Source organism: Cyanistes caeruleus, chromosome 6 (genome assembly GCF_971803275.1).
Source record: "Cyanistes caeruleus chromosome 6, bCyaCae1.hap1.1, whole genome shotgun sequence".
NCBI lineage: Eukaryota > Metazoa > Chordata > Aves > Passeriformes > Paridae > Cyanistes > Cyanistes caeruleus.
Window position 1 is genome coordinate 15,856,721 of NC_141706.1, and position 25,580 is coordinate 15,882,300.

Here is a 25,580-nt window from a genome sequence, read left to right on the forward strand (position 1 = left end):
GTGGCGGCCGCGCCTGCGGCGGCAGGCATTGGAGTTAACGCCTCTGCCGCGGTCCTCCCGGCCGGCTCCGGCGGGGGGCGGGGGGGAGGCCCGACGCGGCTCGGTTCGGTTCGACTCTTTCCGGCCCGCTTCGGCTCGGCTCTTTCTGGCCCGCTTTGGCTCGGCTCGCCCCTGCTCGGCCCCGCTCGGCCAGGCCCCGCCCGGCTCGGAGCACAGCTGCAGTACCGCTCTGTGCCCACAATGCGGCAGCACTGCCGCAGAGCTCAGCCCGGGGTGGGCGGGGGGAGCCCCTGCAAGTGCAAAGAAGCGAGGCAAGAAACCACGTGTACAACCCCCTTCCATATGCTGCTACCTGTTTCCAGGCGACGACAAAGACCCATGAAGCAAATGCTTTTTCTTGGCCCATTTTGCTAAGCAAAGCTCTTCTGCAGCTCTTTAGTGCTTGCCAAACTCCAATGCGCGTGCTGCGGCTTCGATCGGATAAGAAGCACAGCCTTCTGACAGCAGCTTTCAGGTTGCTTCGTGCTCTTGCAAAGCCTGCTGGGGCACTGGGGCTCTCCATTGCAGGCAGTCTGGAGCTGCCATGCAAAGCCATCTCTCAAGGAGTCCCCAGGTCTCAGGTGCAACCTCAAGAAAATGACACAGCAACGTGTAGAAAACGTGAACTTTATTCACTTGACTACTTCTAAAATCTACAATCCAACGTTACTAGAAGACTATGGGGTAAGAATCTTAAGGCTAAGAAACTTCAATGCTTCAACTGTTTAGAACTGAACACTAAGGGAAAGGTCAACTTCTTGGGGGAAACGTGGTGGGGAATCGAACAACAACAGGGGTGTGGCTAACTTGTAAGGTGGGGAACGTCGCAGTGCCTGGGCTGGGCACTGGTCACCCGTTCCCCGTAAGGTTCTTTAGATGGAGCGCGACGCTGGAGGTCAGAGCTGTGGGGAGGTGCGGAGTCTCCTGTCACTGCCCTCTTTTGCCGCCGTCTTGGTGGTTGGCCTCCTCGGCTGAGAGCTGTAGCGAAGGTGCAGCCGCATCAGGTCACGGTTTTGCCTGAGCAGCTGCATCAACTTGGTGGGACAGCCGAGTCTTCGATGGCGGCGGGGCCCCGCACGGCCCGAAGGGCTCTGGAGATTCCGCTGCAAGGCAAAGCACAGGGATCCCCATGGAAGAGGCAGAGAGGCAGAGCGGGGCCGGCACCTGTGGGGCTGCCTTTGGCCTGGGAGACAGAGACTCGGGCCCAGTTGGGCTGGGCTGGCCCGGGGAAGAGGCTGCAGCAGGCAGAGCTCTGCCGCCTCTGCTTGGTGCTGTCCATGGAGCTCAGCCCCTGGGCCAAATTCCCCAGCCAGGAGCTCAGGCCCCTTCTGCCGCAGGGCATTGGCCAAAGGGTGCCCAAGAGGCCCTCAAGGTCTGCCCCATCCCACCTGCCCCTGACCCCCCACCCCCTGCCTCACCTCTCCCCAGCGTCTCTGAAATCTTCTTCCAAGGGCCCATCCCATGGCCATTCCTATGAGGAGCACGTCAATGAGCAGGAGTGTCCTGGACGCCCACCAGAGGAGCGCAGAGTCCTTCTCCTCCAGGTCGAAATCCTCTGGAACCAGAGGAGAGGCACCCGTGCTCCTCTCGGGTTTGCTCACAGGGTCGAGGGGATGGGCCAAGAGCAGCAGCACGTAAAGCTGCAGCAGCGCGGAGGAGCCGTGAGCAGCCATAGTGCTCTGCCAGCAGCACCGAGGCTCTGGGCGTCTCTCTGCGAGCAGCTGTGCCTGGGCTCTGGGGCGCAGCAACAGCTGGGGACAGTTGCCAGCCAGCGTGCCGTCCCCAGAGGCTGTGATGTCACAGAAGCACAGAACGCCCTGGCTGCAGAGAGCCCTGAGAGAATGTTGAGTCCAAGCTGGGAGCCATGGCGGCAAGCATGGCCAGCAGAGCGGGGCCCGAGCGCTGCGGCCTGGCTTGCCTTGCACCCGTGCCACAATGATGACTCCAGCAGCCCCTGTCAGGCCATTGCAGTATCTGATGGCCCACGCTGGGCACAAGTTCTTCCCAATGGCCAGCGTAAACCTCCCTTGGCCCAGCTTCCAAGCCTTGTTGGCATCTGCTCTCTCTTGTCCTTGCCCACCTGGCTGGCGCTGCCGTGTTGCTCGCTGGCCTGTCTGTGGGAGAAGAGGCTGTGCCAATGAGTGCTGCTCAACTTGGAGGCCATTCAAAGGAGGATTTGATTGTGCCTGCTGTGGGAAGAAGGAATATGCGTGCACATGGCCACTTCCCATAGGTTTTACCCCAGATTTTCATGAGCAGCTGTCCTAGTGAAAGTCAAGTCTGTTTTAGTGAGTATTTGAGGGCTTCCAGAGCACAGTGCCATCTCAGGGGAATTCTGCTGGTTGAGTTCTACTGAGGCTTTGAGATGAGTTGCAAATCCTGAAAATGTTCTCCTTGCCCAGGTAGTAATTTCACAGTTTAGACTGTGGGGATATTGACTGCTCAGTGTTGAGGACCTCATGTAACTTTCAGCCCCAGAAATTTTCAACCTCCAGTGATTGTCCTTGAGACAAAACCATTTGAAATCTTTTTTTCTGTGGACAGGAATTGCTTCGGTGTTACTTCACATCATCCATTAAAAATTTGATGCCTGGAACAAGTCCCGAGTGCTGTGTGATTTCCTTGGTCGTGTTCCTTGGAATGGCTTCCCCCCCATTTTCTGAAGCTGGCCCCAGAAAGGTCATAGATGGGTGAGAAGTTCTGAAAGGCCAAGTGGTGCAGATCTTTGCCTCCTGTTTCGAGGTCTGCGGTGAGCTGTGAGTCAAAGAGCTGATTTGAATTGATGGTGAAAACACAATTGAACCTTTTTGCAGCAGGGTGGATGGATAGAAGCAAAGCACAGCACGGCTGGCAGCAGCAAATGAATTAAAATGCATCCCTGGAATATGTTTCTTGGATTGTTCTTCTAGTATTGTGGTAGTAATTCTGATGTCTGAGTAGTGAACAAGCAACAAGTAGTGAACACGTGATTTGTAGTCAGTTTTCTATTTCTTATGTAGTGGAGAGTATGGATGCTAGCTTTGGAGCAGGCTGCAGAGAGCTGCAGAAACTGCAGGCCCCATGGCCTATCAGTCCTGCCCGAGAAGCTAGCCTGGGAATTCATAGGAGGATTTCAAAACAATCCTCAGAGACAGAAAACAACTGCCAGGTGCTGTTTGTCTGTCCTCTTGTTTTCCTTGCAGGAGAAAGTCAGGGGGGTGGTGAGCCCCGCTGACCAATGATGGTGATGTAGCACTTTACTAAGCAATAAGAGTTTCCTTTCTGTACTTTCCACGTATCTGTCTATTAGACAAGCCTAGAGTAATAAAGTAGAGAAGATTCTCCTGTTGTGACTCCCTTGAGAGTCCGTGTCGTTCTTTCCCACCGTTCCCAATCAGAACGACAGAGGAGATTTTTAAGAATTGTGTTTTTCTCTCCTGGTTGAGGAATGTGTTCTTCACGGGCTGAATCTTCATATCACTTTGTTTTTGTAGAAGAGCAGTTTCAGCAGCAGATGATTCTCCTTGCCCTCCTTTTCATTTTTCTTGTCTGTATTATTGCCTGGCAGGTTAACCTTTTCAAATTGCGTGCTGCAAAACGTTGCTACTAAGGATAGTTGGTGTCCAAACAGGTTCTTTTCTCGCTTGGATTTCAACTATTGCAGGATGAAAGGTTTCTAATGAAGCTACAGAATTGCATATCACTGGGACCTTGACTTCTTCCCTGCTTGGATCTAGATAAAGAGATTCTTGCCAATTGAACTGCTGACATATTATGTAGAGATCAGGAGTGGCCACCACAAGTGGTACTGAATTCTTGGAAATGTGGTGATTTTTGTTAGAAATGATTTTAGCTTTGACAGTGCAAGCTTATCATATCCATCTGCATTTGTGTTCTATTAATCATGGGGTTTTGTATTAAGCATGGGCTTCAGTTTGCTGTCTTTTTGTCACTTCTTCAAATACCAGTTTTCTACACCTGCTGGCTTGTTCCTTCTGACTTCAAATGGTATCTCTTGGGCACATAACTTCATCTTATTGTGAACAGCGCAAAGAACATGTTTTGGTCTGTCTTGATTTGATGGAGTGATTGCTGTGGAAGGACTGGGAGGTTTTGTGGTTTAAGGTGAAAGAAGTTCAGCAGCCTTGGCAAGTAAGTGTGCCAGTTTACAAGGTGAATCTACAGAAACCCCCGTGCTTCAGCTGCAATGTACAATCTCTGAGGCTGCTGCTTTTTTTTTTCGGGGTGCCTTTGTTCTGTTGGTTTGGGAACCCATATTCTACACAGCATCATTTGTCAGAACTCCATTTCACTTGTACAGTCCCTCTGTTTTCCCACTTCTGAATGATGGTTTTCTCTGTGCCTTTAACATGGGGAATTCTGGGTGATAAAAATAATACATATTCCATAATGTTTTACGTTTCCTCTTGGAGTTTTTTCTAGTTTTCAAATAATTACCTTTTGTTTCTAGCTGGGGGCAAAATGCATTTGCAGTTTCAGTGGTTTTTTTCCCAATTTCTAATCTTACTTGGGCACTAGATAAGGGAGAAAAATGCCCTAGTTTCATGGAAAAGATTCTGTGTTATTCCATGCCTTGAAATGAATTAAAATACGGTTCTATTGCTCTCTGTTTCATTTCTTCACTTCATTTGGTAGAGTTTAGAAATCTCTTGCCATGAACTAGGTAGTGCAGAGTGCCTGCCTTGCTGTGTTGAACTCCTGGGTGAGCATGCCAGGCTTAGTTTAGAGATTTGCTTTTAAACATCCCTTATTCCTTGTAAAATCTATCATTTGGTTTGTTTGTAGTTGTGTTAGAAGATAAAGAGGAGGGGGTGCACCCTGGAAAATTTGTCATCTGAACTGAATTTGTACCCTTTAGGCCATCAGTGACTGCTCCTTAGCTTTCTCAAGGCATGAAGGACACTGGGAGTTCCTCCCAGACTCTTCTTTTGGGACAGCAGTCCTTTCTCTTTGGCTCCATGAGATGCTCTGCACAGGAGTGCTTGAGCTCTGAAGGGCAGGGGCATTCCATGAGGGTGAATAATAAAGAACTCCTGTAGCCTGAACTGTTTCCAACTTAACCCAGCAGAAGGAATTGTTTCCCAATTCTGAGTCTAATGGTGCTGCTGACAAATTGTGCAGTTTCAGAGCAGCAGTGCAAGATGTGCAAGGGGCTTGTGTGGAGGGAGAGCAGCAGCTTGTAACACTGGACCTTTGTCCCGTGGGCAGCTGTGCGGTTTTAAGCGGGAATGTTCCGGAGGGGTGTGGAATTGAAGAAATGTTTGGAAGATTTGTAGGTTTGTTGCTGTAGGTGTGAAGGGTGGGGACAAGTCTTGTCCAGTGACGGAGCAATGATTAGGTAAGGTACTGGGAGAGCATCTGAGGATGGTGTTGCTGTTGCATGTGATTTTTCTGGAGGCCATCTGATGCACACAAGATTTGTTATGACTACCAGGATTGCAACTAAACAGAATGCAGTCATTTTTCTTGTAATTTAGTGCAGCATCTTTTGATCCGTGATGAGCTGAAGGCTCAGTGCACAAGGCTGAAAGGAAATGGCACGCTCTCAAGAGATTTTGGTCTTTGCGGCTTCATGAAGGTGGATAGGACATAATTCCTTCGCTCATTGGAGCTGCAGAGTTTAGTTTGATCTCCTCTGTTTCTAAGCAGTGCTAAAAGGTGTTCCTTCCCTCAATTTTGATGGCAGCAGAGAGTCAGCTAATGAATGTGGATCTAGGTAAGGTTTGTGGAACAAAATCAAACACAATTGTCTGAAAAGCTGTTAGACATGCCTACAGTCAGTGTCAACAGAGAAGGAAGAGGTTAAAATTCCATCTTAATTTTAGAGCTCTTCCTCTCTTCTGCCTGCTTTTCCCATAGTGCATATGGAACCAGCATAGTTCATTTGATCCCTACCCCTGAGTGCAGCAGCTCACCTGCTTTCTGCTGCCCGCCTTTGCTTTCTTGTCAGATGGAAACACTGAAATAGAAAAGGTGATGTGACTTAATTGACTTCATTCAAATGCCTTGGCAATTGAATTTCTGTCTCTTGGCTGGATACTCAGCATCTCTAAGTGCAGAATCCTCCCTGGCACTGTATATCCTCGCCTTGTCCCTGCCACCACCACTCAAATATTCTCCTTTCATTGTAAAGTGAGTGAGATTTTACTTGGCTGGAATTCTGCAGTGCTGGGAATGAAGGCTTTTTCCTTCCTCATTTTTTTATAATGAATTTCTTTTTTATTCTATTCACACCTTCTGAGTGAGCCTTTCATAAGGGCTTCTGTATTTCACAGAGGCTACACCTATTTGGGCCTGAAGACTTTGATACAATTGTAATCACTTGGAAATGGAACCTGTTTGATTTGTATGGAAGGCAGCCATTCTCCCTGTTCCAAACTTCCTAAAATAGTTTATCCACGTTGAAAAAAAAAATACCTCTTGGAGATAGTCGAGACAGTGCATGATGGTGATTCCAGGGATGGAGAAGAAGGACCATCACCTTCCTCACACCGTCAAACTTGAGACTAATAGTCACGTCTGCAGTTCTAATTTTAATCCACAGTAATCTACAGACAATCCTTTATTATCTAAAAAAGCTGATACCGTTCAAGTTGGAAGCAAGCTGAAGTTGGAAGAGTTAGGTTTCTTCAAAGCTCTTGTTTCCAGCAGGATTGGAGAGCCTTTACCTTTTGTAACAGGAAGGTTTTAAATTTGTAATGCTGACCTTGCAACTGGAACTTGGTGGCTCCATTGTTGCACTTGGAGCAGCCAGATGACCTCAAAGGAGAAGTGCATTGTTCTAACTTGTGTGGAAGCAGTGGCTTCAAATACCATCAGGAAGTGCTGGACTGGCAGGACATTGGATGGATGCTCTTAGGCCACAGAGCTGGAAATATCAGTTGTAGCCACATGGTAAGTCCATTTATGTAATTCCAAATCTGTTCCTCACACGATCTGTGCTCCTCTATTCCGTATCAGCTTGGTGAGGAGGTAGATGAGACTGTTGGGGGAAAGAAACACTTAAATTTAAAGCAGAGTAACTGTTCCATTATAAATGCTGAAGATAAACCTGTGAGGCTACCAAAGAAATCTTTCTTTGGCTTCCAGTTAATAACTTCAAATGGATAACAAATCTATGCTGTATAATCTGCTTTGAATGGATTTCCTTTGGAACGTGTGCTTCTTCCTGAATGACAGAACTGCAATATTTTCACACTTGCAGTTTCACCCTCAAATGGCCACAGGAAATGCAGCAGCTTCTGTTTTCTGTTGCTTCTGTTTGTTAATGCTTCAAGGTGTTGCTCTGTATTTGTCCCCAGCTGTCATGACCTTAGAAAGAGAATGTTCTAAAGATAGGAGTAAAAAAGCCAGAGAGCTCCTCCTTGCAGCAGACACGGGCAGCATTGGATCCTAATAGTTTTTGCAAGGCATCCTGATGGGGAGAGGCAGATGTCAAGAATGGCAACTTCAGCAGGTGTGTGGCTGCTTCATAGCTTGGGCTGGATTCAGGAAGGGCAGTGTTCCAGAGAGCAAAGTCAAGAGTTTGAATCAAGTAAGTGTGAGGTGCCCAGAAAGGCAGGGCCCACACTGCTCATGTGTGTCGGGGGAAGGTGAGAATCAGGCCCATCTGCTCCTAGAAATGCAGGTTCCATCTTTAGCAGCCAAAGGCTATGCAAATAAATGGCTTCTATGTATTGGAGAGCATAGAGCATGAAGTTAGTGTTTCATGCAGTTGTTTGAAGGCAATATGGGATTCCAGAGCTTAGTGTTTGAATTGCAACTTGAATTTCCTTCTTTGCTGTTATTTAGACTGCTCTGAAGTAGTCATGAGAAGCAAAAATGAAAGGCAATGTTGTTTGATGGGGACTGTGGTAGGGCTTTCTTGCCAGATTTGAAATGGCTTGAATTGATTAAAATCTCCAGGTGAGGGGAAGGTTGTATCCATTCCTCTCTCTTATTAAAGCAAATTTTCCAAGAGGGATGTAAAATTGCAGTTGAGGGTTGGGGTGGTTTTTTCTTTTTTCCCTTCTTTCATGTGCAACCTAACAACTCCAATTTCGCAGGCCTATTTAACATTTGATCCCTAAAAGTCAGTCCTTTGCTTTGTATTTTGGGCACTTGTTCATCTTGGGGAATTTGTCATCTTCTCAGGGCATTGAAGGTCAACCAAATGCTGCAGGTTTCATTCTTCCTTTCATATGGTCTATGTCCTGGGGTTTGACTCTTAAGCAGAGCTATTTTTTTATTTTGCAGCCTAGCAGTTGTACGGTGGGGCTGTGTGCAGGTGAATTGACTTGAGAACGATGGGTAAATCAGCTCCTGGGAAGATGTGCACTGCCTGGCCCCGATGCTTCAGCATGCTTGAGGTCAGCTTGGCTGTCTCTGACTGTCTAATAATAATGCAGAATAACAGAATTAAGTATTCATTGTAATTGGTGATCAATAAGATTTGTTTTCAGCTAAGTCTGCGTGCTAGTTTCTAAAGCACTCCAGTCTGTTTCATCAATGACCTTTGTGGTTTTAGCTTAAGCTAAAAATCTAGTTTCTGCTGTTGTTATTTTCTGCCCTGTCGCTGTGAGAGGAAGGGATGATGGCTGGAGGTTTGGCAGTCAGCGAGGGCCTGGCCACCACTGCAGTTCTGTACACTCAGCCTTGGAGATGTGATCAGGAATGTGCTGTTAGTTGCCAGTTTTGTATTGCAAAGACTGAGCATGCTGCCATCACTGTGTTTGATGAGTGAGTTTTCATTGGTTTGGTCCAACTCCAAAGCAGCCTTAATTTGAAGGTGGAATTCTTTGTGGATGAGGCTGTGAAGAATATGGTGTTTATACTCCCATCCTACGGGCAGTACGGTAGAACAACTCCTAACTGATTTGGTAATAAAGACCTAGTTTTTCTTCACTAAACCTGCCCTAGCCAAATTCATCAGCTGGTGATAGCTATCTCTGGAGTGGAAAACCTTTATTGAGTTGATTGACAATTTAATATACTTTGTCAAGCTGTGTTGTTTAGTTTCTGTTGATCCAGAGACACCTGGGGCTCCTTTTGCTTCCTAAGGGATTAAAGTAGCAAGCACTTAGAATGAGATATTGGGAAGATGGGTGCAGGAGACTTTGTAATTTACTATGGAAAAACATAATAATGATGATGAATATTTCAGGTGGAAACGATAGCATTTCACTATATACTATGTGAAATGCTTTTATGTGGTTTTTTTCATTTCTCTTTTATTTTTTAATCCTGGATAAATTAAATGATGCTTTTGGGGAAAGCATGAGCTGGAATTTCTATTGAGGTTGATAACCTCTGATTCTGCTCTCGTTTGTCTGTCTGCTGGAACTTGTAGCAAACTAGCTATGTCCAAGTTTAATTGTGTAATAATTATTTTTCAAATTGAGCCTTTCTCACTTGGTGCTGATGTATTTGGGGGAGGGAGGGGAATGGAGAGTAAAGAGCTCCTTTCATGAATACAATTTTAATTTCATCTTGCTGATTTGAGCCTTTCCAAGATTCAAGTGAGCATTGGATCAGGTTGGAACTGAGGGGATGACTCATGACTCTGGCATAAAAACTACATTGCATTCCACATATTAGGAGTTTTCTGTTGCCCACAAGAAAGTTCAGGAAAAAAAGACAAAAAGAGAAATGGGTTTCAAATTTCCTGTGCTATTTTCAGTTGACTCCTCTTTCTGGAGATGCCTTAGCAAGTGTAGGACATCTGAAAAACTTGGAACTGCAACTTTCTTGTTGAGGCTCTGATGAACATTGCTTCTGTCATCAAGTTCTTGTGTTCATACTTTGAACTTAGCTGAGTAATGTTGGTATCAGCAGACTCTACTAAAGCCATGCCTTCCTAATTAATAATGCATTCTTAATAAAAAAAAAAAAAATCTATTTCTTCATGTATTTAATTACCTAGTGAGTGTAAGACTGAATGAAGTTAATACCGTGCAGATTTCAAGCAAAACGCTGCTTTTTAATGTGCTTCAGTATAGGCTATGCACAAGTCAATAGACATGATTTTTAAGCTTCAGTTACCTTTCATTACCCTGTGCATATTCAAATTCAGATTGATGAATGCTGAACCAAAAGCAGACATCATAGAGTTAATTGAAGTTCTTTAAATTCAGAGGCAAACTATTTTCATAGCTTTGTTTTGAGGGTGGGTTGCTTTTGATGTCTGGGGTTTTTTTGGCTAAGGCAATGGCAAACATTTATTTATCCTGCTCCCTCCCCATTTTCCACCATCGTTGTTGCCAGTGATGCCTGCAGTGCTCAGTGGTCAATGACCCTCAGCCAGGGTGAGCTGCAGGAGCCTTACAGACGGGCCTGTTCTTTCTCCCAGTGCTAGAACAAGTGCAACAGCACAGTGCCATTTTGCTAAAAGCTAATATTTTTCCCAGCAGCTTCTTCTCCAGGCAGAATGAAATGCTTTCTTCAAGAGCAACCACATCTTTTCTCTGCCTGAAAGGTTGTGTTTGTTTGGGGTTTTTTCTCTTGCTTTAGGTGAGAGATAAAAAAAAAATGAAGAGGAAAGCCCAAGGAAATGCCAAAAGTACCAAGTGGTAGTAATTTTGTGTGAGTGTCTCCATTTACACTTCAAACTTGCTCTTGGAGAACTTGGAGCTGCATTTAAAATGTATTTTGGTAGGTGGTCTGCTGCTGACTATCTGCATTTCTTCTTCCATTTCTTTTCTGTGCTTGTTTGGTATTGCTGCTGAATGTCCCCAAAGAGTAAAGTGGTGTGGAAGAGTTGAGGAAGCAGCTTTTGAAATTCTAAAGCTGATGTGTAGGTTTTGTTCCTCTTGGATTTTTAAAAGCAGGTATGTCATCCAAGTTAACTTTCTTCAGCAAGTAACAAGATTGTCGTCCTTCCACTGATGCTCTGTATTTTAACAGAGGTATTTGATGGTGCTGGAAAGGAGCAAGATGCAGAATGAGTTTGAGAGAAGTGATTTAAAGTGGGAGCACAGATGGTTGATTCCTAAAAATCAAAAAACGGATGTTTTGTTTTGTAGGAAAATGAAATCTAATCCTATTTGAGGGTCAACAGGATAAATACAAAGAACTAAATACAGATGTAGATACATATATACATATATGCGTATATATATATATATATATATATGTATAACCCCGCCCCCCGAAATCTATGAAGCAGGACTGATTGGTGCCATAGCCCAGGCAGCCTGTGGATCTAATTGCCTGCCTGTATTCAGCCCTTGCCTGGATGCCAGGGGAGACGTCTCTGGATTTGTCTCCAGACAGCTTTCCAGGGATGATCCTGCTCCTTTCCTGGTGCCCCAGAGTGCTGCAAGCCCCCCGTCCTGGGGCCATGGGGATGCCTGCCGGGGCCTTTAGGGTCCCCCCTAAAGGGCAGACAGGGTTTGACTGCAAGCTTCCTTGGAAGGTGGAGGCAGGTGAATATTGGCCACCTTCTTCTTTCCCGCTGCCCTCCGTGCTCTTGCAAAGCTTGCTGGGGCACTGGGGCTCTCCATTGCAGGCAGTCTGGAGCTGCCATGCAAAGCCATCTCTCAAGGAGTCCCCAGGTCTCAGGTGCAACCTCAAGAAAATGACACAGCAACGTGTAGAAAACGTGAACTTTATTCACTTGACTACTTCTAAAATCTACAATCCAACGTTACTAGAAGACTATGGGGTAAGAATCTTAAGGCTAAGAAACTTCAATGCTTCAACTGTTTAGAACTGAACACTAAGGGAAAGGTCAACTTCTTGGGGGAAACGTGGTGGGGAATCGAACAACAACAGGGGTGTGGCTAACTTGTAAGGTGGGGAACGTCGCAGTGCCTGGGCTGGGCACTGGTCACCCGTTCCCCGTAAGGTTCTGTAGCTGGAGCGCGACGCTGGAGGTCAGAGCTGTGGGGAGGTGCGGAGTCTCCTGTCACTGCCCTCTTTTGCCGCCATCTTGGTGGTTGGTTGAGGGCTGTCGCGAAGGAGCAGCCGCATCAGGTCGCGGTTGTCCATCAGCAGCTGCATCAGCTCCGTGGGACAGCCCTGTCTTCGATGGCGGCGGGGCCCCGCACGGCCCGAAGGGCTCTGGAGATTCCGCTGCAAGGCAAAGCACAGGGATCCCCATGGAAGAGGCAGAGGGGCAGAGCGGGGCCGGCACCTGTGGGGCTGCCTTTGGCCTGGGAGACAGAGACTCGGGCCCAGTTGGGCTGGGCTGGCCCGGGGAAGAGGCTGCAGCAGGCAGAGCTCTGCCGCCTCTGCTTGGTGCTGTCCATGGAGCTCAGCCCCTGGGCCGCATTCCCCAGCCAGGAGCTCAGGCCCCTTCTGCCGCAGGGCATTGGCCAAAGGGTGCCCAAGAGGCCCTCAAGGTCTGCCCCATCCCGCCTGCCTGACCCCCCACCCCCCTCCTCACCTCTCGCCAGCGTCTCTGAATTCTTTTTCCGAGCGACCATCCCATGGCCATTCCTATGATGAGCAGGTCGATGAGCAGGAATGTCCTGGCCGCCCACCGGATGCGCTCAGGGTCCGACTCGTCCAGATGACAATCCTCCAGAAGCAGAGGAGAGGCATCCGTGCTGCGCTCAGGTTTGCTCACAGGGTCGAGGGGATGGGCCAAGAGCAGCAGCACGTAAAGCTGCAGCAGCGCGGAGGAGCCGTGAGCAGCCATAGTGCTCTGCCAGCAGCACCGAGGCTCTGGGCGTCTCTCTGCGAGCAGCTGTGCCTGGGCACTGGGGCGCAGCAACAGCTGGGGACAGTTGCCAGCCAGCGTGCCGTCCCCAGAGGCTGTGATGTCACAGAAGCACAGAACGCCCTGGCTGCAGAGAGCCCTGAGAGAATGTTGAGTCCAAGCTGGGAGCCATGGCGGCAAGCATGGCCAGCAGAGCGGGGCCCGAGCGCTGCGGCCTGGCTTGCCTTGCACCCGTGCCACAATGATGACTCCAGCAGCCCCTGTCAGGCCATTGCAGTATCTGATGGCCCACGCTGGGCACAAGTTCTTCCCAATGGCCAGCGTAAACCTCCCTTGGCCCAGCTTCCAAGCCTTGTTGGCATCTGCTCTCTCTTGTCCTTGCCCACCTGGCTGGCGCTGCCGTGTTGCTCGCTGGCCTGTCTGTGGGAGAAGAGGCTGTGCCAATGAGTGCTGCTCAACTTGGAGGCCATTCAAAGGAGGATTTGATTGTGCCTGCTGTGGGAAGAAGGAATATGCGTGCACATGGCCACTTCCCATAGGTTTTACCCCAGATTTTCATGAGCAGCTGTCCTAGTGAAAGTCAAGTCTGTTTTAGTGAGTATTTGAGGGCTTCCAGAGCACAGTGCCATCTCAGGGGAATTCTGCTGGTTGAGTTCTACTGAGGCTTTGAGATGAGTTGCAAATCCTGAAAATGTTCTCCTTGCCCAGGTAGTAATTTCACAGTTTAGACTGTGGGGATATTGATTGCTCAGTGTTGAGGACCTCATGTAACTTTCAGCCCCAGAAACTTTCAACCTCCAGTGATTGTCCTTGAGACAAAACCATTTGAAATCTTTTTTTCTGTGGACAGGAATTGCTTCGGTGTTACTTCACATCATCCATTAAAAATTTGATGCCTGGAACAAATCCCGAGTGCTGTGTGATTTCCTTGGTCGTGTTCTTTGGAATGGCTTCCCCCTCATTTTGTGAAGCTGGCCCCAGAAAGGTCATAGATGGGTGAGAAGTTCTGAAAGGCCAAGTGGTGCAGATCTTTGCCTCCTGTTTCGAGGTCTGCGGTGAGCTGTGAGTCCAAGAGCTGATCTGACGTGATGGTGAAAACATAGTTGTCGTGGTTTTAAAGCAGTAACTGAAAAAATACTAGAAAACTTACTTATTTCTTGCTGTGAGATATGGATTAGAGCAAGAGCAAAACAGGCTTAAAACTTAAAAGGAATAAAGAAAGTTTATTCACAAAACTACAAGAATAAGAACACCAGAATAAACTTTCAGAAAACCCTTTTATCCCGCACTACCCAGCATTCCCTTGTTCACATGACAAGATAGAGACAAAAGACTTTGGAACTTTGGTGTTTAAAACAGTCCCAATTCTTGCTAGAGTCTCTTTATCAGTGTTTGTATAGAAACAGAAATCTTCTTCTGCTAATCTATGGAGTTTCTCACAAGAAAAATATTTCTGTTATAGTTTTCTATTTGTTTGATGCCAGCTGCCCGGAAATCTGCCATGAGTTCACTCCTCCCATTTCACATCACTCTGAGGTGTGTATGGGCCATGAGTCCTCTTCATCTGTCTCTGTGAGCTTCGCAGGAAAACAGTTTTCTCATTGCCCTCAAGGCCTCAAATCTTCACTCCACTCTGTTCCAGCGCCTCACTGTATCACAATTACTCTACTTTTTACTCAAAATCCACACTTTGAACACTCCATGCTTCCCAATATACTCTGTCATGAATTAAAGGAGTTTTTTTCAGAACATGGTTGTCCATCTCCATAGCTTTAAGAGAAAAATATTTCAGCTTATAAAGCATCTCCTTATTCTCTCTTCCCTATCTAAAACTTAAGCCTTGTTTTTGTCCTATATTTTTCTAATACTAAAAAAAAAAAAAATCTGTGTTTTTCTAAAAGTGAAAAAAAAAATAAAAAAATAAAGTAAAGAGTAGAAACAGAATAATATTTCTGAGAGGCAGGACATTTTTTAGTTTGTGTTGTCCGATGGAACAACAGTCACTTGAAGAAATTCCATATAGTAGAACATGTCACATTTGTCAATTTTAACCTGAAATTTATTAACAGGAATGTCTGTACTACGAACATGTGTTAAGTATAGGAATATATTGCATGTTTTCCTACTTGTAAGAAGTAAATTTCTGTCTTTACAAGCTAACACCATTAATTTCAGCTCTTAGTTATTCCCATTGCATATTCTTTTAAACAGACTTAATCAGACAAATTTTGTGTTATTTAGCAAGTAATGCTTGGTTATTACTACAAGTTCTTGAAGTCATAACACTTAAAATTGCAGTACATATATATTATTCTTACTATGATGATGTGAGTTGGCTGCTAGTCATTTAACTATATATAAGGTCTTACTATTTCTTAGTGCAATTACTTAAAATAAGTGTCTTGGAAATTGTTTTTATTTTTAGATTTAAAACTGTTCTTACTAAAGTTGATTTGTTAAAGATTGGACAATGTATATTTAATAATTAATGTTCCCCAGTGATATTTATTGTCAGTCAGGATTCACTTTACAGTCAATAAATAACCTAAAAAATCTGAATTTTGTAGCCAGTTTTGTCTAATTCTTAGAGCAATGCTTTGGGAAATTGGAGATATATATATATATGAATATAAATATGTATATCTGCTATATACCTTTTTTATGATGGTTTTGTCCTACTACTGCAAATGTTTCTTTTTGTTTGTTTTTTCCTAACATACATAAAATTTTCTTAACCATATTTAAAGCTACCAGCTTGTTATTCTGACAAAACCCTGTGAGAATAAATTATTTTTATTAATACTCTACATGTCAAAACCTTGCAGTCAGTCAAATAACAGAAGGAGTGTTCATTGTCTCTCTCCCCCACTGATGCTGTTCTAGGAGTTGGAGTTAGAAGATTCAGACATCAAGTGAAACAGTGAAAGATGATAAGAAAACACTTGATTCTCACAAGGTATTTCCTACTAAAAGAGATTGTTTTGCAGTTTTGTTTGCTCTTGACACTATTTTGAGTAAATGTGAATTCCTAAGACATGCTCAAGGCAATTAAATATTTATGCTCCCCAAACTCAACTTTTAAGCAACATTTTCTGTTTACAAGAATCAGGTTTGCTTTGGTTTTATCTCTTTTCTTTCAGGTTACAAGACAGATTTTTTTATTATTATTTTCATTGGGGGAAAAAGATATGTATTTATAGTGTTTGTGAAGACTTTGCTCAGCTGAAAAAAGTAATAGGTAACATGAGTATAACATTGTGTTCTTCCATATTTCTATTTTTAAGTCCTATTACATGTGATATTTTCCATTTTGCCTTCTATTAGGCCTGAAATTGGAAACTATTTAAAACCTAACAAACCCCGGAGTTTATCCCTGTTCTTTGAATAGCAACAGAAGTATGGCTGTCATGGTTTGACACATCAATGAAGAACAGCCTCTGCTCTGCAGCAGGTACTCAAGTGGAACTTTTGCAAGTGGGCTCTCATCAGGAGTGAAACACTGGCTGCTGACTCTGCTGCTTTTGGTCACAGACTGCTGCCTTTATGAACCAGGTTTGTCCTTCTGCCTCTTTTGTGTTTTATATAGACTTGATTACAAATGAGGCACTTGTCCTCTTACCTGGGAGTTGCAGCAGGTCAGCAGCAGCAGGAGTTACCGGCTGCTTCCCATCAGCTGACTCCTTTTAGCCAACCCTTCCCATTTCCTGCGCCAATCCGATTTTTCCAAGCAATTAGGAAGAAAACTAAACCATAACTTTTACAAAATCACTTTAGGGAAGATGTTGCTTAATTGTTTGCTTCATTCAAATGAACACTTCTAACATTCACTTCTCTGAGTAAGAATGCCTTTTATGAGAAGCTGCTAAAAATAGGAATTTGAGAGCAGGGATGTTAAAAGTAGGGCCAGAGAGGAGCAAATTTGTCGCAGGGCAAGTTCTGTTTGCACTGAGGGAGTACTATCAATTTTGTCTCTGTCCTGTCTTTCACTGGTCCTGAAACAACAGTGCCTGCTTGAACAAACCTGCTCCTCAGGAGTGATTGGATCTGGTGCTCTGGGTGTTAGCAGCTGCAGTGCTGAACCACAGGCAGACATGAGATCTGACTGGATCACCCTTGCTAACATTTTCATGTAGAACCCATAACTCACTTGATCAGCAACACTTGCTTGAATGCTGCCTTTTGCCTTGGCTCTTCCCACTAAATAGTTCTTGAGCTGGGAAGTGGTCCTGATCTAAGAATCTGCAGTAATCTTTAATTCTGCCTTTATAACTCAGGAAACCACAGTAACCTTCATTTTAGAATGTGAACATTTTTTGGACAAACACTGAATTGTAGCTTCATTGACATGAGCTAAAGTAAGCTCTTTCAGTGGTCCTAGAGTGGTAGCTGTAAAAGGCAATCAGAGTGAAGATCCTGAATAATTTTCTTTTCCAGCCAGGTTTTAATGTATTTCCCCTGCAAATCAATTCATGTACCATAGAGCTCAATTACCTGCCCATAAAATGAGAGTTGTTGCTCAGAACTGTGGAATTAGGGTAACAAGAACTGTAATGATACACTAGATAAACACTGTTGCAATACTCTCTCAGCCCTGTTAGGGTATTTTAAATTTGCAGCAGATCTCAGTAAGGATGAGAAAATGCTGAGCTACATAAAAATGATGGAGACTGGAGGAGAAATTAGCCTTGCAGTGTTCTACAGTCCCAACATTTCCAACCACCACACCTGGTAGTGAAAATGCTGGTTTGTATTTGAAAAAAAGGAACTGCAATCAATCAAATGCACTGCCAAGTATAAATTAATTTCTGTAAGTCAAGTCCCTTAGGAACAATTCCTTAATAAAAGATCTGTTTCAAATCTCCTAAGTCTTCTAAAACCAACCCCAACAAAACACAGAAAACATAGTGTCTTTATTTGACCTGTCCTAGACTTCATTTATTTATTTACAGTCTGAAGGATGAGTCAAGTACCTGCAGTGGTGCCTTTAGCAATGCAAAACAAAATATTTTGAATATTCTTATTTAGCGTTCCAGTTTTAATGAGTTTGGAGCATAGTGAAGGAGATCAGATGTTTGCAGGTTCTGGATGAGGGTAGAAATAATTAAAAAGCATCTTGAAAGTAACATCATATTTTTGTCAGCCATCTCTTCAGGGACTACTTTAAATCCCAGAATGTTCAAGAGCCATCATCACTGTACAAACAGAAGCTCCAACTGAACGAAACCAGAAGAAGTGGATATGGCAAATTCTCTGGTCCAAGTGGTGATATTAATCTGGTGAGGCTCTGGATTCCCATTTCAGACATACTATCACAGCTTAAATATAGGAAAAAATTGGGATTTTACTTTGCTGTGGTCTCTTTTTGTTTTGCAAAATATGTGATAGTTAATATATGAGTAAAATCTTGTATAAAAACAGGTTTGTTTTTTGGTTTTTTTTCTAACAAATAGCCAAATGCATATTACCTGCCTTGCTGGAAAATAATTGAGGTCTTCCTCTAAGAAATTTTTTCTCAGAGTGCCTTTCTTTGTGATTTGTGTTCTTATCTTAGGAAGATACAGGAGTTGCTCATTTTAATGCTGTCCAGCAGACTATTCCATGCTTTCTCAGCTGTTTGGATCTGCAGTTCAGGACTGGACCAAGAAAAATGGTGATGGGATGAAATTATTTTTATTCTTAAATGAGGACAATTCCATTTTTAAACATACACATGTGCTTCCAATGCTTTCAGTAGTCAAGGATGAAATTTTGAACAGACATGAATTCCTCAGTCTTTGTTTCTTTTTCCCTGAAGGATGGAATTTGGACTTTGCCCACCAGTGCAGTCCTTGCTATGGGCAGATGTTTCTTCTGTTCTTCTTACCAGCAGTAGGAGTGGTTGGACACTGAACCTCAAAGAAGAGGGAGCTAACATCCCTCACCTGGATAAGTCCCACAGGTAAGCACCTTGGAGAAGTTCTTCAACCAAAACCAGTTCCTGTAAGGCTTTCCAGCCCTTGACAGGAAATAAGCTGATTCCTGCAGGCTGCAACATGAAGACTTCCAGACTGAAGTGAGCATCCTGCTATAAGGAAGGATTTGGGAGTAGTGAGTCATCATTTGTATGGGAAATTAATCTGTGATTTTTATTTATTGTTTTTTTTCATTTGAAGTAACATCACATCATCATAGAGAGACATTGTCTGTCATTTCTGGTGTGGATACCTGAATAACTCAGCTAGACAGGTAGCATGATAAGGTAATACAATGCAGATATTGAAAGGAATTTTTTGGATGATTTTTTTGTTAGTTCAAGCTGCAGTCCCTGATTTATTCAGGCTTTGAAGTACCATGCAAGCCTTTCCCACAGAAGAAATTCTGTTTTATGTAAATAATGCACTGTGCAGTAAACTAGAAGAAAGCAGGGAGCAACAAAACTTCCTAGAACTTAAAATCTTCACATTTGGTGTGACTGTACAGTAAATGTTAGAAGAAAATTTTTAAAAGCTTTCTTCCTTTAAGTTCCATTGAAGCATTCACCCATTGTTTAATGTGCTTTTATTGTTACTCTCCATAAGTTTTCCCTGTTACATTTTTTTGATTGCAAATGGTTTACTGTGCTAGCTTTTTCCATTGTCACACAGTAAGAAGCCATAACTAAAGAATGATCATTTTTTTGTAATTTGAAATAATGATGGAAGCTTTATTCAAATGGAAAATATTGCCAACTCTGCTCTCCCTTGCCCCCTTGAAATCCAGTTTTAGAATTACAGAACTCTGTATTCTCCATTCCAGAAAAATGAATATGTAGACATCTGCCTGGACTAATCAAGTAATCACTGCTCTTTGTGATCTTCAATGCCGTTCTTCACTCAAAAACCTCAAAGCACAAAGAATTTTTCTGAGGCAGGTAAGAGAGCCACTTGCATTTCCTCTTTCAGTCTCGCAGCCATTCCTGTAGCTCACGTGACAATCATTTGGGCAGGCACATAAGAGTTGAAACTATGGGGTGAACTATCCTTCAGATACAGTCTCTTCCTGTACATCTTGGAAAACTCTGAACCAAATAGTGTAGTTCAGCACAGTTCAGTGCTTTGACTTTGCTAAAATGAACTTGGCAGTAGCAGCAATACTGGAATATTGTGATTCTGGTGCCTATCATGAATAATTATAAATATCAGAAAAAAATGAAGCTGCAGCAGTAGTGGAATATTGTGATACTGGTGCCTGTTACAAGTGCTTCTAAACATCATAAATATTTAAAATGACTAACAGAAATCTAAATTCCTAAGTTAATCTCCAAGACTGCAATTTTTAAGGACCCAAATTTTACTGATCCTGAAAAACCTGGGGATTAATATTTCCTTGGCTTTTGTGTCAGAAAGCCATGCACAGTGGAGCTGTTTGTGCATTGAGGGCAATCTCCTTTGGCTTTTTTGAGCTCAAGTTCTTCAAGCAAGTATTAGTGTGAACAGCAGCAGCTTAAAGCACTCCCTAATCTTGAAGAGACCATAAGTAACACACTGCTTGAACAAGGTGGGTTTGGACCAGATTTAACAACGTGATTTGCTTTTTCCTGTGTTTTAGTTTAAATTTTGCTTAAAACGGAGTTGTTTTAGCACTGGAATAGTTTAGATTATTCAGCATTTATATATACAAGAAAAAGGTTTCTAGAGTTTTGTTCTTAGTGTTCATTGTAATGTGAGTTATGTATCTAAACCCATAGAAATTCTGTGAAATTTTAAATTCTAAGGGGTCAAGGATTTGGTTTTGGGTTGGTTCTGTTATTCCTGTGCGGATTGGAATGATTTGTTCAAACTCTGTGCATGTTACATGACATCTGTAGTAAGTGAATCCCAGAAGATTTTAAGATTTATTTTGAGTCTGTTTCAATCTTGAATATAATTCCAAAATTATTTTTATCTAGTCCCTGTAGATGGAAGCATCTTTGAGACTAATTCCATCATATCTTGGGGATTAGAAGAAATGGGGAAAATCTGTGAGAAATGAGGAGAGCAAATTATTGTCTTTCAATGAAGTAAGCACCAACTCAGATCTTGTCATACATTATGAATAATCTCATTTTTGCTGGAATCCTGTACTATATTAAAGACATTATGGCAGGTAAAATTACCTAGGGGAGTACTGCTTTCTTAGGTACCTTTGTACCAGAAGATGGAGCCGGAGAGCCTGGATTCAGCATCTCTGCAGGGTCAACGTTCTTTCAGTAGAGCTGACCCGGCTTTTGTTATCTCCATGGATGAGATCAAAAAAGGAAAATGGAGGTCACAGCTATTTCACAGTTTAATAGCCCTGTAACCATTAAAACATAGTAAACCCAAGAATAAAAACAGAACCCAAGTGAAGTCAATTTAAATAGTTAAGGAACAAGGACGTGTTTCAGTGGGAAACATCCATAAGGTAATGCATAACTTTTTTTTTCCCTATCACATACTTAGAGATGAATTTTAAATTCCAGTGTGACAGGTCTCAAAGGTAAAGCTGAACATGATAATTAATATAAGATCATTCATACCTGATTCTCTGCAGGACTTTTATTGAATTGTGAAAAGTAAGAGATATGATTCTGCAAACTTTTTCCCCGGCAGACCTCACACAGAAAGTGTTGCTGTGGAAGTTTTAAGCAAGATTCCCAACACCAATTAATTTGAAGAGCTAATGCATGTTTGGATCCTCTGATGAATGGTGCTGAGGATCAGTATTTTGCAAACTATTTCATATCTTAGAGAGCCCCAGCCATGAAATATGCCCACATGAATGCCATTTTCAGGGTTTCTAAGCAAAACAAAAGTATGTACATTTTATTAACGCAGATGGCGGCATTTTTAAAAAGAATCCTAATCATCCACGGACATTGCAACTTCCCCCTCTCCCTCCCACCACTATTGCATGCACTAAGGATCTAACTCACATTACAAAAATAACTTCAGAGAAGGCTTGAAACTAAATTTCATCATTTCCCTTTTTTAATGGCAACAGTTTCAAATGTGTACATAATGTTGCTGCCACTCAATCAGTTTATTGTAAATACCACATACAAATCAGTGGGGTTTTTTTCTGTTTTCAAAACAAATCTTGAATATTTGAAAAGCACTCTGAAAAGAAGTCCTTGTTTCAATATTTAGCTTAAAAAGTAGTCTATTCTGTTATTTATTTTTGCCCCAAACCCTCGTTGTTTTATTAAGAACTCCTTGGGAAGTTTTGCATTGTTGGACATGAATTCATTCCATCCTCCAGACAAAACAGTGCTTGTGGAACTTGATCAGCTTGAGGTTGCTGTTGGAGTAATAGACAGCTCTTAGACTTCTCATGGGAAACAGCCCCGTTTTTATCATCCTTGCCTTCTATTCTTCTTCCTAGCAGCCATTTGTGCTTTAAATTATTGTGAACACTATCTCTGGCTAACAAAACACCAATAGTTCCTGGGCCAGGATTTGGTTTCTGTTCCCAAGGTCATGATGTGGCGCAGTGCGGGTCTGATTCTCTGGTGTGCTACTGCAGATTTTTGAAACAAGCAGGAGAAATGATATTTATGTTGGTCATATTCTGACACCAGTCATTTTATGAAAGAGCTACAACCTTTGAGTCACTTGGAAAAATTACTTGAGTGACGCTGTGTGCTTCATTCAGTTATTTCATGAAGTGCCTAAATGCTTCAAGCATTTCTTCATATGAACATTACATTACTATGATATGGAATCTCTTGCTATGAATGTTCTGTCAAAATGGGTTTTTGTGAATGGTTAATGCTTGCATAGAAAAATAAACCCATGCACTTCAGAGTTCTCAGAGAGGTAGGGCTGTAATTCCAGAAACATGCCTGCTTTTGATATTCCCAGTGGCACCCTGCCTATGTTTTAGTAAGTGAAACACAAGCGTTCATGAAACTCTAGTCCTTCTACTTTTTTATTTACTTCTGAATAATGAACAGAAATGCATCTGTGTATTGTATCCAACTGCATATGGGATTCTTGCTAGGTGATTGTAATTCTGTGGTGAGCCCAGAGTGTGATTATTAACAAATAATGCTGTGTCGTGATCAACAATAAGCCAGTGGGCTTGAAAATTTGAGAAAAAACCTCTTGTATTAATTTTCTGGAATGTGAAGCTCTCAGGTAAATCAGAAGAGCTGGCTCACAGGAGTGGCAGAGCACTGCAGATTTATTCCCTAGGTCAGTAATTTACACCCACTTCTACTTGACTCCCTGTTCTAATGTGTAATGTCAGTAACATTCTCCTGCTTATTAAAAATGATTAATAGGCAAAATATGGGGTCAGAGGATGCAGAACTCATCTTTTTAATCTGCCCCCAAATATCCAAAGTACTGTTTCCTTTCAATGGAGAAACGAATGAATTTAAATCTTCTAGTTTTGCTTAAAATTGCTGCATCATTTCTGAAGGCTTTGCTATTACACAAATTCCACTCAAAATTGGTAGTGAGGTCTCAAGTCACTCTTGTTATGGGTCATGAAGTTCTGCACAGAATAGAAGAACCATGTGAGTCTTGGTGTGAGGCCACTGAAGCAGAGTTTTCTCTCTGGTTTCACTCACCCAACTCTCTTGTCATTCACAGGATCCTATAAGCACGTGAGATCAGTCTTAGAAAATAAATCCAAACTATTGCTTCTCTACCATAAAAAGTGTGGAAGTCACTTTCTGTTGTTTCCATTCTGTTTTGTTTGTGTGAGTATTTCAGGTCCTCAAATTTGTCAGTGTCCTACTTGATCATCACATTTAATCCTTTAGAGGTGCTAAAGATGCTCTTGTCTAAAATGACTTTGGGGAACAGTCATTCTTTGGTCTGCACTCAGTAATTGTGTGATTTACTCAAAGGACTGTAATCCTATGACAGAAGAAGAGCAATTAAATATCAGAATTATTCAATTACTCTTAATGTAGGGATTTAAATGTGTTTTGTTGCATTGTAGTGGTTTTGAATACTTTAGGACACTTGCACAGGCATAGGGTCTGAAACTCATAAAACAAGAAAAATGCCTAATTGCTCTATGCATGGATTATTTATAACTGTGTGGTCTATGAAGGAATAAGAGTCCATAAAAAGAATGCCACTGAGTGTTAAAACCAATCTACTTGCTGCATTTTAATTGGGAGGAGAGTCTTAGCTCTTTGGTTTCAGAATCATTGCGTTATGGATATGGTGCTTGCTTTCTAATTTTAAATCAGTAGGAGGAGGAGTAAATATTGATTGAGGAACTTGGTGTGTCAGGGTATAATTACTCTATAACAGATGAAGCCATGAAACCTTTGGAGATTTCTGTTTTCTTTGCTCTGAAGTTTAGACCTGCTAATTTACTCGGGAGGGGCAGGGAGAGGTTAGAATTACTGTATCTGCATATGGATTTGGGGAGGCATACCCTGAGTTATGCAGAAGTGTTTATGTCAGCCTACCTCTCTCTCTTCCTATTTATTTCCTTGATTTGTTTGTCCTCAGCTCTCTTAATGAACACATGGATTTAAACCTCTTGGGGCACACTGAGGCTTCCTTCTGGTTCTCTCCTTGTCTGGAAGATACCAGCATAGGTTATGCCGGTGCACGGGTTTTGTCTAACAAGCTTGGCACAGAATTTGTTCAAGGTTGGCAAATGGTGACATCAGGAATGCAAAATACATTTAATTTCATTGAACGTGTAAAATGATTTCCTCCTGAATTCCCTTAAGTGATGCAATTCAGCCCAGAGTCAAGTTTTACATCCAAGTTGTTACAGAAATAGTAATAATTCAGTCATATAATGGCTGAAACAGCACTGCTATAGTGCACAATTCAAATCTGTCCCTACAGTGGTACTAAAATCAGTTATCACCTTTGAAAGCTTCTCTGGACACTTGGCACTTAAATTGATCAATTGATCCATTAACGCTCCCCTTTTGCTAACCTATTGGTTAGCTGGTCTCCTTTAATTTTCCCCTTTGGTGAAGCAGTTCCACTGGTCTGCATGTAATTATGGTCCTACATGCATGCCTTTTCAAAAACTGCCTTTTGGGAAGCTTGTGCTGGTTTTTGTGTGGGAGAAGTAGGGAAATTGTTGTTACCTGTGGTAACTATCCAGAAAAGGAAAAGAAACCCCAAACCCCCATAGCTGATGTACTGTATCTATCTGGTTTATATTTCACATGGCCTAGAATTTGTTACCTGTGGCTGAAGGGAAACAAACAAACAAAAGCTACAAATGATAAAAAAGTCACAACTGAAAGAGGTGTAAGTTGTGAAAATGAGTTGGAAAGAAATGGCACTTGGAGTCGGATTAGATATAGCAAGACCAGGCTTGCTCTGTTCTGAGAGTGAGGAATAATAGAAGAGATTGAAAAGTAACCTTAGCACTCAAGGGTCAAGAAGAAATAATGTTGGTTATTTTTCTTAACAACATCTTTTGATTTTAAATTTTCCTCTGATAATTGGCAGTATAGCAGAAGATGTATTCAGCAGCAACAGCAAATCTGTGCCACATTCAGTTTAACCATTTACCCATAGACTAGGAAATCAATGCTGTTTAATAAGGATAAAGGAGGGCAAAATTGTGATTCAAAACACTTTTCCTTCATAAAGCAAGTATTTTGTTTAAGCATTTTTAAAAATACAATACTGCTTCAGCAGAGTGTCCTAATAATGAAATAGTTTGTTAAATGTATACATTCAAATAGCCAGTAACTCTGTATTTACAGAGCTAATAGTGCTCTTGCTGGAAACACCAGGGAGGATAAAAACATTAAGTGGTTATTTTGCTTGGGAGAAAAATGATTTGGCTTCAGCAAATTGTCTGCTGATATTGAGGATTCTCAAACAACACATACCTTCCCATCCCTTGTCTACCTTGAAATCCCATTTCAATACGTTTCATTATCCTGTAAGTTAAATAAGAAAAGCTGAGAACGTAGGCAAGG

At 42.7% G+C, this 25,580-nt stretch overlaps 1 long non-coding RNA gene across 1 annotated transcript; it reads left to right on the top strand.

Annotated features, from left to right (window-relative positions):
* Nucleotides 1-12,816: 12,816 nt before the first annotated feature.
* Nucleotides 12,817-24,929, top strand: LOC147652469 (uncharacterized). The gene is made up of 7 exons (XR_015287901.1): nucleotides 12,817-14,215; nucleotides 15,563-15,635; nucleotides 16,004-16,231; nucleotides 17,820-17,955; nucleotides 18,231-18,329; nucleotides 18,474-18,617; nucleotides 19,454-24,929. It is a non-coding gene; the product is annotated as an uncharacterized LOC147652469 (long non-coding RNA).
* The last annotated feature ends 651 nt before the right edge of the window (nucleotides 24,930-25,580 follow it).